At 46.5% G+C, this 14,331-nt stretch overlaps 1 long non-coding RNA gene across 1 annotated transcript in view; it reads right to left on the bottom strand.

The window, feature by feature from the left end:
* Positions 1-655: 655 nt before the first annotated feature.
* Positions 656-14,331, bottom strand: part of LOC140471907 (uncharacterized) — a 31,995-nt gene continuing 18,319 nt past the window's right edge. Inside the window, exons 3-4 of the long non-coding RNA XR_011957261.1 lie at positions 9,359-9,495; positions 656-5,459 (exon numbers count right to left, since the gene is read on the bottom strand). This is a non-coding gene — a long non-coding RNA (uncharacterized lncRNA). The remainder of the gene's footprint in view (positions 5,460-9,358; positions 9,496-14,331) is intronic.

Here is a 14,331-nt window from a genome sequence, read left to right as displayed (position 1 = left end):
TTGGTCAACTCCTCGAAGAGTCAATCCGGTTTGTGAAACACGGTTTCCCACTCACAAAGCCATGCTGACTATCTCTAATCAGCCCTTGCCTTTCCAAATATATGTAGCTCATTTCTCTCAGAATCTCCTCCAACAACATACCAGTAGATCACTGGGCTGTGATTTCCTGGCTGCTCCCTGAAGCCTTAAAGTGATGGAACACCCTCCAGTCTTCCAGTAACTCATTGTGTATGTTGATAATATAAATATCTCTGTTAGGGACACTGCAATCTCTTCCCCAGATTCCCACAATATTCTAGGATCAAACTAACAAGTGACTGAGGATTGATCTACCTTTATTTATTTTAATATTGCAGCACTTTCTCTTCTCTGGTGAGGATTCTTTCCAAGACATCACTATTTATGTCCCCAACTTCCCGAGTTTCCATGTCTTTCTCCACAGTAAATTCTGACAACACTATTTCGTCTAATATCTCACCCACGTCCTGACAGTTAAGGTGCCCTATTCTCTAACAAGTTACTCTTTAGCCCTTATTGAAACTTGTGTAAAGGTTTCTGAAAATTCAAATAAACCGTTTCCTCGGTACAACCACTCCTACACCCGTATCTATTCTGCCATTTATATTCTCACCAATAAAAATAAAATCCAACATGCTCAAAAACATATTCTCTTTTTATTAAAAGCGTTTCTAAGGGTCCAGTTATTGTTCATTGACATATCCTTTCAAACATATTTCAGCTCCCGACCTACTATCAGGTTAACACTGTTTGGTTTCAGACTGGCAGCAGAAAGGGTTATGGGAGTTCGTGTTTATCAATCTGAAAAATGTAGCTTACAGGTTCAACAGGTAATAGATGTTTTGGGAATAAGGAGGGTCGTGGGGACTGAAGGAAATTATGGAGATAGGGAGTGATGTGGGGACTGTATGAGATTATGGACACAGAGAGTGCAGTGGTGACTGAAGGACATTATGGAGATAGGGAGTGATGTGGGGCCTGAAAGGGGCCAAAGAGATCTGCAGGGCTGTTGGGTCTGAAGGAGTTTGTACAGATCAGGAGGATCATGGGGATTGAAGGAGGTTACTCTGAATGGGAGGGTCATCGGGTCTGGATGAGAGTATGGAGATAGGGAGGGTCGTGGGGCCTTTTGGAGTTTATGGAGTTAGGGAGGTTTCTGGGGAATGGTTCAGGTTACATGATTAGGAAGAGTCGTGGGGACTGAAGGAGTTTATGGAGAGAGGGAGGGATGTGGGGACTGAAGGAGGTTATATGGATCGTAAATTTATAGAGAAGCACAGGAAAGAAGAGCAGGTATTGGCCATTTGACCACAGAGTCGGTCCCACCATTCAATATGATCACGACTGATCATTTAACCCAGTACAGTATTCCTGCTTTCACGCCTTAATCTGATATTATAGTGACTACTGGCATTTCGTGATACAGCGGGATGTAGTAACTGGGACGGGGGTGGGTGGGGGGATGGTGTCTTACGGAGATAGGGAGATAGGGAGGGATGTGGAAGCTGGGACAGGTGACAGATACAGGGTGGGTTTTAGGAATGGTAGGACTTTACATGGATTTTGGAGGAATGCAGGGATGGGACGTGATAACAATCACAGGGAGGATTTTGGGAGCTCGATCTGAGACGGGTCCAGCTGAGAACAGAAGGGAGTCAAACAGTCAGGACAGGCAGGGACAAGGGAGGACTAATAAATTAAACTGCATTTATTTCAATGCAAGTGGCCTAACAGGGAAGGCAGATTAACTCAGGGCATGGTTAGGAACATGGGACTGGGATCTCATAGCAATTACAGATACATGGCTCAGGGATGGGCAAGACTGGCAGCTTAATGTTCCAGGATACAAATCCTACAGGAAGGATAGAAAGGGAGGCAAGAGAGAAGGGGAGTGGCATTTTTGATAAGGGATAGCATTACAGCTGTGCTGAGGAAGGATATTCCCAGAAATACATCCAGGGAAGTTATTTGGGTGGAACTGAGAAATAAGAAAGGGATGATCAGCTTATTAGGATTGTATTACAGACCCCCCAATAGTCAAAATGAAATTGCCAAACAAAGTTGTAAGGAGATCTCAGCTATCTGTAAGAATAATAGGGTAGGTAAGGTAGGGGATTTTAACTTTCCAAACATTGACTGGGACTGCCATTGTGTTAAAGGTTTAGATGGAGAGGAATTTGTTAAGTGTGTACAAGACAATTTTCTGATTCAGTATGTGGATGTACCTACTAGAGAAGGTGCAAAACTTGACCTACTCTTAGGAAATAAGGCAGGGCAGGTGAGTGAGCTGTCAGTGGGGGAGCTCTTTGAGGCCAGCGACCATAATTCTATTTGTTTTAAAATAGTGATGGAAAAGAATAGACCAGATCTAAAAGTTGATGTTCTAAATGGGAGAAAGGCCAATTTTGACGGTATAAGGCAAGAACTTTTGAAAGCTGATTGGAGGCAGATGTTCGCAGCTAAAGGGACGGCTGGAAAATGGGAAGCCTTCAGAAATGAGGTAATGAGAATCCAGAGAACGTATATTCCTGTCAGGGTGAAAGGGAAGGTTGGTAATTATTGGGAATTCTGGATGACTAAAGAAATTGAGTGTTTGGTTCAGAAAAAGCAGGAAGCATATGTCAAGAATAGACAGGGTAGACCGAGTGCATCCTTAGAAGAGTATAAAGGAAGTAGGAGTATACTTAAGAGCGAAATCAGGAGGGCAAAACGCGGACATGAGATAGGTCTGACAAAGAGAATGAAGAAGAATGCAAAGGGTTTTTACAAATATATTAAAGGAAAAAAGGGTAACGAAGGAGAGAATAGGGCCTCACAAAGATCAGAAAGGCGGCCTTTGTGTGGAGCCGCAGAAAATGGGGGAGATACGAAATGAATATTTTGCATCAGTATTTACTGTAGAAATTCATATGGAAGATATAGACTGGAGGGAAATCGATGGTGACATCTTGCAAAATGTCCAGAGAAACAGAGGAGGAAGTGCTGGATGTCTTGAAACAGTAAAAGGAGAATAAACCCCCAGGAACTGATCAGGTGTACCCGAGAACTCTGTGGGAAGCTAGAGAAGTGATTGCTGGGCCTCGTGCTGAGATATTTGTATCATCAATAATCACAGGTGAGATGCCAGAAGACTGGAGGTTGGCAAAAGTGGTGCAACTGTTTAAGAAGGGTGGTAAAGACAAGCCAGGGAAGTATAGAGCGGTGAGCCTGAACTCAGTGGTGGGCAAGTTGATGGAGGGAATCCTGAGGGACAAAATGCACATGTATTTGGAAAGGCAAGGACTGATTAGGAATAGTTGACATGGCTTTGTGCGTGGGAAATCATGTCTCATAAACTTGATTGAGTTTTTTGACGACGTAACAAAGAAGATTGATGAAGGCAGAGTGATAGATGTGATCGATATGGACTTCAGTGAGGCATTCGACAAGGTCCCCCATGGGAGGCTGATTAGCAAGGTTAGAACTCATGGAATACAGGGAGAATTAACCATTTGGATACAGAACTGGCTCAAAGGTAAAAGACAGATAGTGGTGGTGGAGGGCTGTTTTTCAGACTGAAGGCCTGTGACCAGTGGAGTGTCACAAGGATCAGTGCTGGGCTCTCTACTTTTTGTCATTTACATAAATGATTTGGATGCGAGCATAAGAGGTATAGTTAGTAAGTTTATAGATGACACCAAAATTGGAGGTGTAGTGGACAGCGAAGAGGGTTACAACAGGATCTGGACCAGATGGGACAATGGGCTAACTGGCAGATGGAGTTTAATTCAGATAAATGCGATGTGCGGCATTTTGGGAAAGCAAGTCTTAGCAGGACATATACACGTAATGGTAAAGTCCTAGGGAGTGTTGCTGACCAAAGAGACCTTGGAGTGCAAGTTCATAGCTCCTTAAAAGTGGAATCGCAGATAGATAAAAGAGTGAAGGCGGCATTTGGTATGCTTTCCTTTATTGGTCAGAGTATTAAATACAGGAGATGGGAGGTCATGTTGCGGCTGTACAGCACATTGGTTTGGCCACTGTTGGAATATTTTGTGCAATTCCGGTCTCCTTCCTATCGGAAGAATTGTTGTGAAACTTGAAACAGTTCAGAAAAGATTTACAAGGATGTTGCCAGGGCTGGAGGATTTGAGCTACAGGGAGAGGCTGAACAGGCTGGGGTGGTTTTCCCTGGAGCTTCGGAGGCTGAGGGGTGACCTTACAGAGGTTTACAAAATTATGAGGGGCATGGATAGGATAGGATAAACAGACAAAGTCTTTTCCCTTGGGTCAGGGAGTCCAGAACTCGAGGGCATAGGTTTAGGGTGAGAGGGGAAAGATATCAAAGAGACCTAAGGGGCAATCTTTTCACGCAGAGTGTGGAACGTGTATGGAACGAGCTGCCAGAGGATGTGGTGGAGGCTGGGACAATTGCAACATTTAAGAGGCATTTGGATGGGTATATGAATGGGAATGGTTTGGAGGGATATGGGTCGGGTGCTGGGAGGTGGGACTAGATTGGGTTGGGATATCTGGTCGGCATGGACGGGTTGGACCGAAGGGTCTGTGTCCGTGCTGTACATCTCTAGGACTCTGTCACTCATTGAGGTTATAGAAATAAACTGTGTGGTCGCGTCTGGAGGAGATTTAAGGTATAAAGGTTTGTTGTTACCGAAGGAAATTACATCAATCGGGACCAGCAGAGTTTACAGAGACTGAGTGCGTTTTAGAGACAGGAAGAGTTCATAGTCATCATTAGAAATGCAGAAACTAATTTATGAGAGAAGCAGGGTCACTCTGCTTTGTGCCCAGAGACAAGGAGGAGTCTCACAGCTGGAGGAGGTTACTAAGGAAAAGAGCTTTTTTGTTGTCGTGACGGGAAGGTTACAGAGATCATGAAGGTAGTAGGAGGTCAAAACAGTCACAAAGACAGGGAGGGTTTTCAGGTCTGGAAAGGACTACACTGACCAGGATGGCTTAAGGAACTGAAGAGTTGTTTTTTTCCAGTAAAGGAGAGATGTGACAGAACCCGGGATTAAAGGCAAACGCAGAAACTTGGAGAGTTGTACTGATATGAGGAGCTTACAGGGATAAGCAGGATTGTAGGGGCTGATAGAGGTAGGGGAAGTGGTATCAATGAAACAGACGATGGAGAAACTGACAGACATAGGGGGGGTTCTGTGGAACAGATGAATTTACAGACAAGATGATGATAATGAAGCCTGAGAATTTTCTCATGTTCCTTGCCCAGCATTGTTCCTACATCATGCCCTCAGGGTCTGAATTAAAGCCCACTAACTCCTCCCTGTGTTGTTTACTGTGAGTGATCTTAGCGGCTGCAGGATTTACTGAAGGGTGCAGATCTCCCTCTCCATCTGTCTCTGGCTGACCAACTGTCTTCAATGTGGTGATGGACGATTCATGAATTGGGAATTCTGCTGAGTCAGGGACATCAGAAATACCTGCAAGAGACAGAGAAGTAGACAGAATGGCAAATTAGATTAATGCAATGAAGGTTCCACGTGGAGAATGGCACTGAGTCCCACAGAGATCTGGAAATACCCAGTCTCCGTCCCTGGCCTGTGCAGTTGCTTCCCTCTGGACTGGAGAATGCTGTTGGCTCAGGATCTGGAGTAGCTGCAAGAGTGAGAGACACTGACAGAGGCAGCAATTAGACCCACACAGTGAGGGATACCACATGCAGAAAGACAGTGATATCAGCAGAGTGCAGGAAGGTGTCAGGATCACACAATAGCATCATCAGAAGTGGTTCTGACCAGTGAGCACTGCTACCAGTACTCAGGGAGGACTGAGCTATTTTATTGGGATAGGCCCCTCTGGTACCAGGATTATGCAGTGTGCTATAAATGGACACAGATGAGGAGGGGGACAGGTCTGAGGTGAATGGATATTCCCAAGTCCAAAGAGAAAGGTTGAAATATTAGAACACCATGGAGATGTGGATGAAGACCAAAAGAAAGAAACAGTAAGGGACTGAGTTTAATTAAAATATGACATTGTCAAACAGATTTGTGACAGGAAATTATTGGTTAAAATAAAGTAAATGCCATTTCCGCCCCTCACAATTCCTCATACACCACAAGTGACATCACTTCCGCCCCTCACATCATCGCTGATGTCACACACTCAGTGACTTCCACCCCCCCCCCACTGCCGTGTTTGCCACCACTTCCGCCCCCACCAACGCCACTCACCTGCATTTTGCTGACACCACCTCCAAGTCCCACCGTCACAATCCCTGCCCCCAGAACCCTGAGGGGAACCCCACCCCTGCTCATGACTCCATCCCCATCCCCCCTAACACCACACCCACTCCAGTTACAGGCTCAGTCGCCTCCCCCAGCTCCACACCTACGCCTAATCCCAGCTCCCAGTCCTGCCGAGTTTTCACCATTCCCCCGGACCTCCCCCTCACTGAGGATGAATGATCAGTCCTCAGCAAAGGCCTCACCTTTATCCCCCTCCATCCACACATCAATGAATTTAATACACGCCGTGACATCGAACACTTCTTCCATCACCTCCGCCTCAGAGCTGACTTTTACAATGAAGACTCCCGCCTATTTTCTGAGGACCCCTTTGCTGCCCTCCAATACACTCCATCCACCAGGACACCCCGCGCTGGCCTATTACCTGTCTTCGATTTCTTCATTTCCAACTTCCACCGAGACATTAACCGCCTCAACCTATCTACCCCCTCCCCCACTCCATCCTCTCACCCTCACAACGTGCAGCCCTCCACTTCCTCTACTCCAATACCGACCTCACCATCAAACCAGCAGATAAAGGGGGTGCAGTGGGAGTCTGGTGCACTGACCTCTACACCGCTGAAGCCATGATGCCAACTCAAAGACACCTCCTCCTATCACCCCCTCTACCATGACCCACCTCCAATCACCAAACCGTCATCTCCCAGACCATACAGAACGTCATCACCTCAGGAGGAGATCTCCCACCCACAGCTTCCAACCTCATTGTCCAGGATCCCGCACTGTCCGGTTCTACCTCCTACCCAAGATCCACAAGCCTGACCACCCTGGCCGACCCATTCTCTCAGCATGCTCCTATTCCATCAAACGCATGTCTACCTACCTCGACATTGTCCTATCCCCCAGTCCAGGAATTACCCACATTCGTTTGAGACACCACTCACACCCTCCACTCCTCCAAGACTTCCGTTTCCCAGGCCCCCAACGCCTCATCTTCACCATGGATATCCAATCCCTCTACACCTCCATCCACCATGACCAGGACCTCCAAGCCCTCCGTTTCTTCATCTCCCGACATCCACAACAGAACCCTTCCAATAATACTCTCATTCGTTTGGCTGAACTTGTCCACACCCTTAACAATTTTTCCTTCAAATTCTCCCACTTCCTCCATACCAAAGGAGTAGCCATGGGCACCCGTATGGGCCCCAGCTATGCCTGTCTCTTTGTTGGCTACGTAGAACAGTCCATCTTCCGTAGTTACAATGGCACTACTCCCCACCTCTTCCTCCGCTACATTGATGACTGCATTGGCACCACCTCGTGCTCCCTCGAGGAGTTTGAGCAATTCAGCAACTTCACCAACACATTCCACCCTGACCTTAAATTTACCTGGACCATCTCAGACAATTCCTTCCCGTTCCTGCACCTCTCAATCCCCATTAATGACAACCGACTTGACACCGACAATTTTTACAAACCTACCGACTCCTACAGCTACCTAGATTACACATCTTCCCACCCTACTGTCTGCAAAATTCCCAACCCCTATTCCCAATACCTCCACATCCACCGTACATGCTCCCAGGACGGCCAGTTCCACCACAGAACACATCAGATAGCCTCCTTCTTTAGAGATCGGAATTTCCCTTCCCACGTGGTAAAAGATGCCCTCCAATGCATCTCGTCTACATCCCACACCTCCGCCCTCAGACCCCACCCCTCCAACCGTAACAAGGACAGAACACCCCGGTGCTCACCTTCCACCCGACCAACCTTCTCAGAAACCAAATCATCTGCCGACATTTCCACCACCTCCAAACGGACCCCACCACCAGGGATATATTTCCCTCCCCACCCCTTTCCACTTTCCGCAAAGACCATTCCCTCTGTGACTACCTGGTCAGTTCCATGCCCCCCAAAAACCCACCCTCCCTTCCTGGCACCTTCTCCTGCCACTGCAGGAATTGCAAAACCTGCGCCCAGACCTCCCCCCTCACCACCATCCAAGGCCCGAAAGGAGCCTTCCACATCCAATGTTTTACCTGCACATCCACCAATATCATTTATTGTATCCGTTGCTCCCAATGCGGTCTCCTCTACATTGGGGAGACTGAACACCTCCTAGCAGAGCACTTTAGGGAACATCTCTGGTACACCCGCACCAATCAACCCCACCGCCCTGTGACCCAACATTTCAACTCCCCCTTCCACTCTGCCGAGGACATGCAGGTCCTGGGCTTCCTCCACCGCCACTTCCACACCACCCGACGCCTGGAGGAAGAACGCCTCACCTTCCGTCTCGGAACACTTCAACCCCAGGGCATCAATGTGGACTTCACCAGTTTCCTCATTTCCCCTTCCCCCATCTCACCCCACCTCCAGCCTTCCAGCTCAGCACCACCCTCATGACCTGTCCTAATGGCCTATCTCCATTCCCACCTATCCATTCCACCCTCCTCTCTGACCTATCACCCCCATCCCCACCCCCATTCACCCATTGTACTCTTTGCTACCTTCCCCCATCCTCCACTCTGACCTATCACCTTCTTTCCCACCCCATTCACCTACTGTACTCTATGCTACTTTCTCCCCATCCCCACCCCTCTCTTATTTATCTCCCCACTCTGCAGGCTCCCGGCCTCTGTTCCTGATGAAGGGCTTTTGCCTGAAACATCGATTTTCATGTTCCTCGGATGCTGCCTGACCTGCCGTGCTTTTCCAGCACCACTCTAATCTAGACTCTGGTTTCCAGCATCTGCAGTCCATGAGGAGACTACCGAGATAAGGCATGTTGTAGACAATGAAGCAAGTTACAGCGATGGGGATGGTAGTCTGGAATGCAGCACAATTCAAATATGTGGAGGGACTATCGGGAAAGGAGGAGGTTACAGCGATAGGATCTGTTACAGGATTAAAAATTATCGAAGACACTGGACCACAAGACATGCCATAGATACACTGTTGCAGAGAAGTGAGTTTTAATATAACAGAACTTACATTGGGATGGTGATTGAGCCTGGGGTGTGTGTGTGTACTGTACTCCAGCACTGTATCTATGTCATGTTGTGTTAACAGATGTTTGGAGCCCTCTCATTGTTCTTTGCTCTGTGCACTGTGGGTGACCTTACCTCACTACAGGATTTATTGAAGGCTCCAGATCTCCTTTCCCTTTGTCTCTCTCTGGCAGACCAACTGCATTCAATGAGGTGATGGACCACCCACCCAGCAGCTGGGAAGGCTATTGAGTCAGGACTTTCCTCAGTACCTACAGGAGACAGAGAAATAGACAGAATGGGAAATTAAACAGATGCAGTGAAGGTTACACATGGAGAATGGCACAGAGTCCCACAGAGATCTGGAAAATGGAGCGATATTAAGTAATAGTCCCAGATTGCTGGAAGATGTCAGGATCACACAATTGTGTGGGAAGAATGGGTTTAGCTTCATGATGCCCTGGTATCAGTGCTCAGGGATGAGCACCCAGTGAGCAGGTGAAGTAATGGCCTCGTGGTATTATTGCGAGAGAATGTATCTAAAACCTCAGCTAATGTTCAGGGGAGGCAGGATTGAATCCCGCCATCTGAAAAGGAGACATTTGAAATCAATAATTTTAAAAATAATAATTATTAATCCACAAATAAGTATGAAACCATTACTGATGTACAACAAATCCAAACACTTGTCCTTTAGAGAAGGACATCTGCCCATCCTCACGTGGTCTGCACGACATCCCCACAGCAAAGGGTTTGCCCCTCAATTACCCTCTGAAATGGCCGAGCAAGCTACTCAGTTCAAGGGCTTCTGGGACTGGGCAATAAAGGCTGGTCAGACAGAGACTCACACAACCCATACCTGATTTAAAAAAAATCTATTAGGATGGTCCCCCTGGAACTGTACTAGGAGCAGTGTCCTGGCTAATCATGTTGGTAGGTTTATGGACAGAGCATTAAACTGACAGAGAGGATGCAGGGACAGGATTCAAGTGAAAGGATCTTTCCAAAACCACAAAAGAAAGGTGAAGTATGGGAGCAGCATGGGAATGTGACTGAAGACAAGCAGAAAGGAACAGGAGGAGACAGAGTTTAACTAAAATTTTTACGTTGAGGGCGGCACGATAGCACAGTGGTTAGCACTGCTGCGTCACAGCACCAGAGACCCGGGCTCAATTCCCGCCTCAGGCAACTGTCTGTGTGGAGTTTGCACATTCTCCCCGTGTCTGTGTGGGTTTCCTCCGGGTGCTCCGGTTTCCTCCCACAGTCCAAAAAGTTGCAGGTTAGGTGAATTAGCCATGGAAAATTGCCCACAGTGTTAGGTGTAGGGGAATGGTTCTGGGTGGGCTGTTCTTCGCAGGGTCAGTGTTGACTTATCGGGGCGGCACGGTGGCTCAGAGGTTCTCACTGCTGCCTCACAGCGCCAGAGACCTGGGTTCAATTCCCGCCTCAGGCGACTGACTGTGTGGAGTTTGCACGTTCTCCCCTTGTCTGCGTGGGTTTCCTCCGGGTGCTCCGGTTTCCTCCCACAGTCCAAAGATGTGCAGGTCGGGTGAATTGGCCATGCTAAATTGTCCGTAGTGTTAGGTAAGGGGTAAATGTAAGGGTATGGGTGGGTTGCACTTCGGCGGGTCGGTGTGGAGTTGTTGGGCCGAAGGGCCTGTTTCCACACTGTAAGTAATCTCATCTAAAATTGTACATCAGCAAATAGATTTGTGACGGAAAATTGTGGAAGAGAATATATTATGTTTTTTTTTAAACGGACAACGTTGCTGCAATATGGTCGAAGGATTTGTGACACAGAGATAAGAGAGATTTAGACACCAGGGAGACATGGATACAGGGTGAACAAAAATATTCAGTGGTTTGTAATCTTGTGCAAACTCAGGCAAAATGGGCAACGATAACAATAATGGATAACAAAGGCATTACAGAGAAAGCATTTGGCCTCAGATCATGAAGTAGAGTCAGTCTGAATGTACATTCTGGCTACTACTTGCCAAGGACACAAGCAGCAGAACAGTTTTAGCCACTGAACAGCATTCCATTGTTCATCACTGCATTACACACGAACTCATTGGAATTTTTTTAACAAACACATTGTGATAACTTTGGGAAACTTCAATATTTGTATAATCTGGGACAATCACACAGTCACCATTGGTATTGGAAGATGAGTTTGGTTAATTTTTTTTCAGTGTTTCTTTGAAAAACACATTGTGCAACTGTTAAGGGACATAACTATCGCAGAGCGACCATGTAATGAAACTTAGTGAATGAGTAATGTCACCTGCAGAGATCCTTCGGGAAATGTGGTAAAGTGCAGTTAAAATAAATAAAGTTTTAAAGTGATTCACAGAAAGGAAATCTGCAACTAGAAATAAAAATAGACAATTACATGAGTTTGACAGGAGAACTGACCAAGGTAAACGCGGGAAACAGACTGAAATATGTGCCTGTAAATGAACAGTGGAAAATATTTGAAGGGACAATGCAAAATACTCAACAAAAGGACATTCAATTGAAACAGTAAAAACCTCAGCAAGAAATTCCCACTGATCCTTTACTCAGGACAAAACGAATCATACTAGATTATGAGGCTGAGAAGATCACCAAAAAGTACTTAAAAGCCTGAAGTGAGAGAGTGTTTTAGGAGTAATTGCAATGGGTCTGCTAGCAGGAGGAGGGCAGTGGGAAGGGGAATCATTGTCAAGGTTTAATGACACGATAGAAACAGGGAGAGATGAATGTGCTGGAGGTGGTGAGAGTGTTACAGAGAGTGGTCAGGGTGTTACAAAGCCAGGACGGATTTCTGCAGCTGGAGGGGTTTGCAGAGGTACGGAGGGACATAGGTATTTTTATTTATTCATTCATGGGATGTGGGTGTCACTGCCTGGAACAACGTTATTTGGCCCCTCTGCTAATTACCTAGAGGGCAGCTCAGAGTCAGCCATATTGCTGTGGGTCTGGAGTCACATGTTGGCCAGACCAGGTTAGAATATTTGATGTCCTTCCCTAAAGGATGTTAGTGAACTAGATGAGTTCTTCCGACTGATCAACAATGTTTTAATGGTGGCCCCACCAATGTCTTTTACAGCCACAACATGACATCCCAACTCTTACACTTAATGCTCTCCCGAATGAAGGTAACCATCCCAAATGCCTTCTTCACCAGCCTGTCTACCTGTGACACCACATTCAAAGAAATGTGTACCTGGGTCACTGGATCTCTGACTGAAAACACGATCCAGGGCCCGAACAATAACTGTACAAGTCCCACCCTGGTTTGTTCCACCAAAATGGAACACCTCACCTTTATCTAATTAAACTCCATCTGCTATTCTTCAGCCCACTATCCCAGCAGTACTGTTCATCCTGTTGTATCACAGATAACATTCTCCACTATCCACTTTACCACCAATTTCAGTGTCACACAAAACAATTACTTACCAGGAAACCAATATTCCCATCCAAACCATTTATCCAAATGACAAACAACAGTGGACCCACTCCACCGCTGGTCACATGTCTCCAGCCAGAAAAAAACAACATGCCTCCCACCACCCTCTGTCTCCTACCATCAAGCAAATTTTGTATCCAGTTCACGAGCTCCTCCTGAAAGCCATATCCTTTGACACTGATCTGAGCTTATTACCCAGTTTACCAGACAGAACACAGAACACAGAACACAGAACAGTTCAGCCCAAGACCCTTCGGCCATGATTTCATGCCAACCTTTTATCCAACTGTAAGATCAAAATAAACTACATACCCTTCATTTTACTATTATCCATGTGTCTGTCCAAGATTCTATTAAATGTCCCAGATGTGCCTAATTTTACTACCACCATTGGCAGTCCATCCAACCACCTACAATTCTCTATTCTCTTATCCATCCTCCATTCACCTTAAAGTTACGCCCCCTTGTAATAGCCATTTATGCCAAAGGAGGAAAAGTCTCTGACTATTCACTCACTCTGTGCCTCTTATCATCTTGTTCACATCCACAAAGTCGCCCCGCCCCCTTCTTCACTCCAATGAAAAAATCCTTCGCTCGCTCACCTTTTTTTGTAAGAACTGCCCTCCATTACAGGCAGCATCTTGGTAAATCTCCTGTGTACGCTCGCTAAATCGTGCGCATCCTTCCTGTAAACAGGGGACCAGAACTGAACACAATATTCCAAGTGTGGTCTCACCAGGACGCTATAAAGATGCAGTAAAACCTCACGGCTCTTACCGTCAATCCCCTTCTAAGTGGAGCCAACACAACAAGTGCCTTTTTAACAACCCTACCAACGTGCGTGACGATTTTGAGGGATCTATTGACACTGACCCCATGATCTCTGGCAAGTAATCTACCTTTCACCCTGTATTCTGTATTCAAATTCGACCTTCCAGAATGAATCACTTCACACTTTTCCAGATTGGACTCCATCTGCCACTTCCAGCCCAGCTCTGCATCCTGTCAATGTCCCATTGCATTCTACAACAGCTCTCCACATTCCCCACCACTCCACCAACCTTCACGTTATTGGCAAACTTACTAACCCACTCTCCAACATCCACATCCAAGTCAGTTACAAAATTCACAGAGAGCAGAGTCCCAGAGCTGATTGTTACAGAACCCCACTGGTCACTGAGCTCCAGGCTCAATACTGTCCATCTGCTGCCACCCTCTGTCTTCTCTGGGCCATCCAATCCTGTATCCAGACAGACAGATTTCCCTGTATCCCAATTTTCCTTCTTTTCTGAATGAGCCATCAACATATTCTGCCATATCCTCAAAGAATTCAATAAGGTTTGTGAGGCATGACCTGACCGCTCACAAACCCATACTGACTGTGGCTAATTTAACTATGGTTTTCCAAGTAGTCGTATATCCTGTCTTTAGAGTCCTCGCCAATAATCTGCACACCACAGACATAAAACTAAATCTGTAATTCCCAGAATTCTACCTCCGTAATATGGTCCAAACTCTACAAACGTTCTCTCCTCTCCCATGCTCCCCAGAATGACACTGGAGGGTGGAGGGAGTTACAGAGATAGGGAGGGATATCAGGACACGAGGATTTTGCAGATATTAGGAGGTTTGCAATGCCAAAAGGAGGCTT

This window comes from Chiloscyllium punctatum, unplaced genomic scaffold (genome assembly GCF_047496795.1).
Source record: "Chiloscyllium punctatum isolate Juve2018m unplaced genomic scaffold, sChiPun1.3 scaffold_198, whole genome shotgun sequence".
In the NCBI taxonomy this organism is placed as follows: Eukaryota; Metazoa; Chordata; class Chondrichthyes; order Orectolobiformes; family Hemiscylliidae; genus Chiloscyllium; species Chiloscyllium punctatum.
The sequence above is the reverse complement of the archived record's forward strand: the minus strand, read 5'-3'. Positions and strand labels throughout refer to the sequence as shown.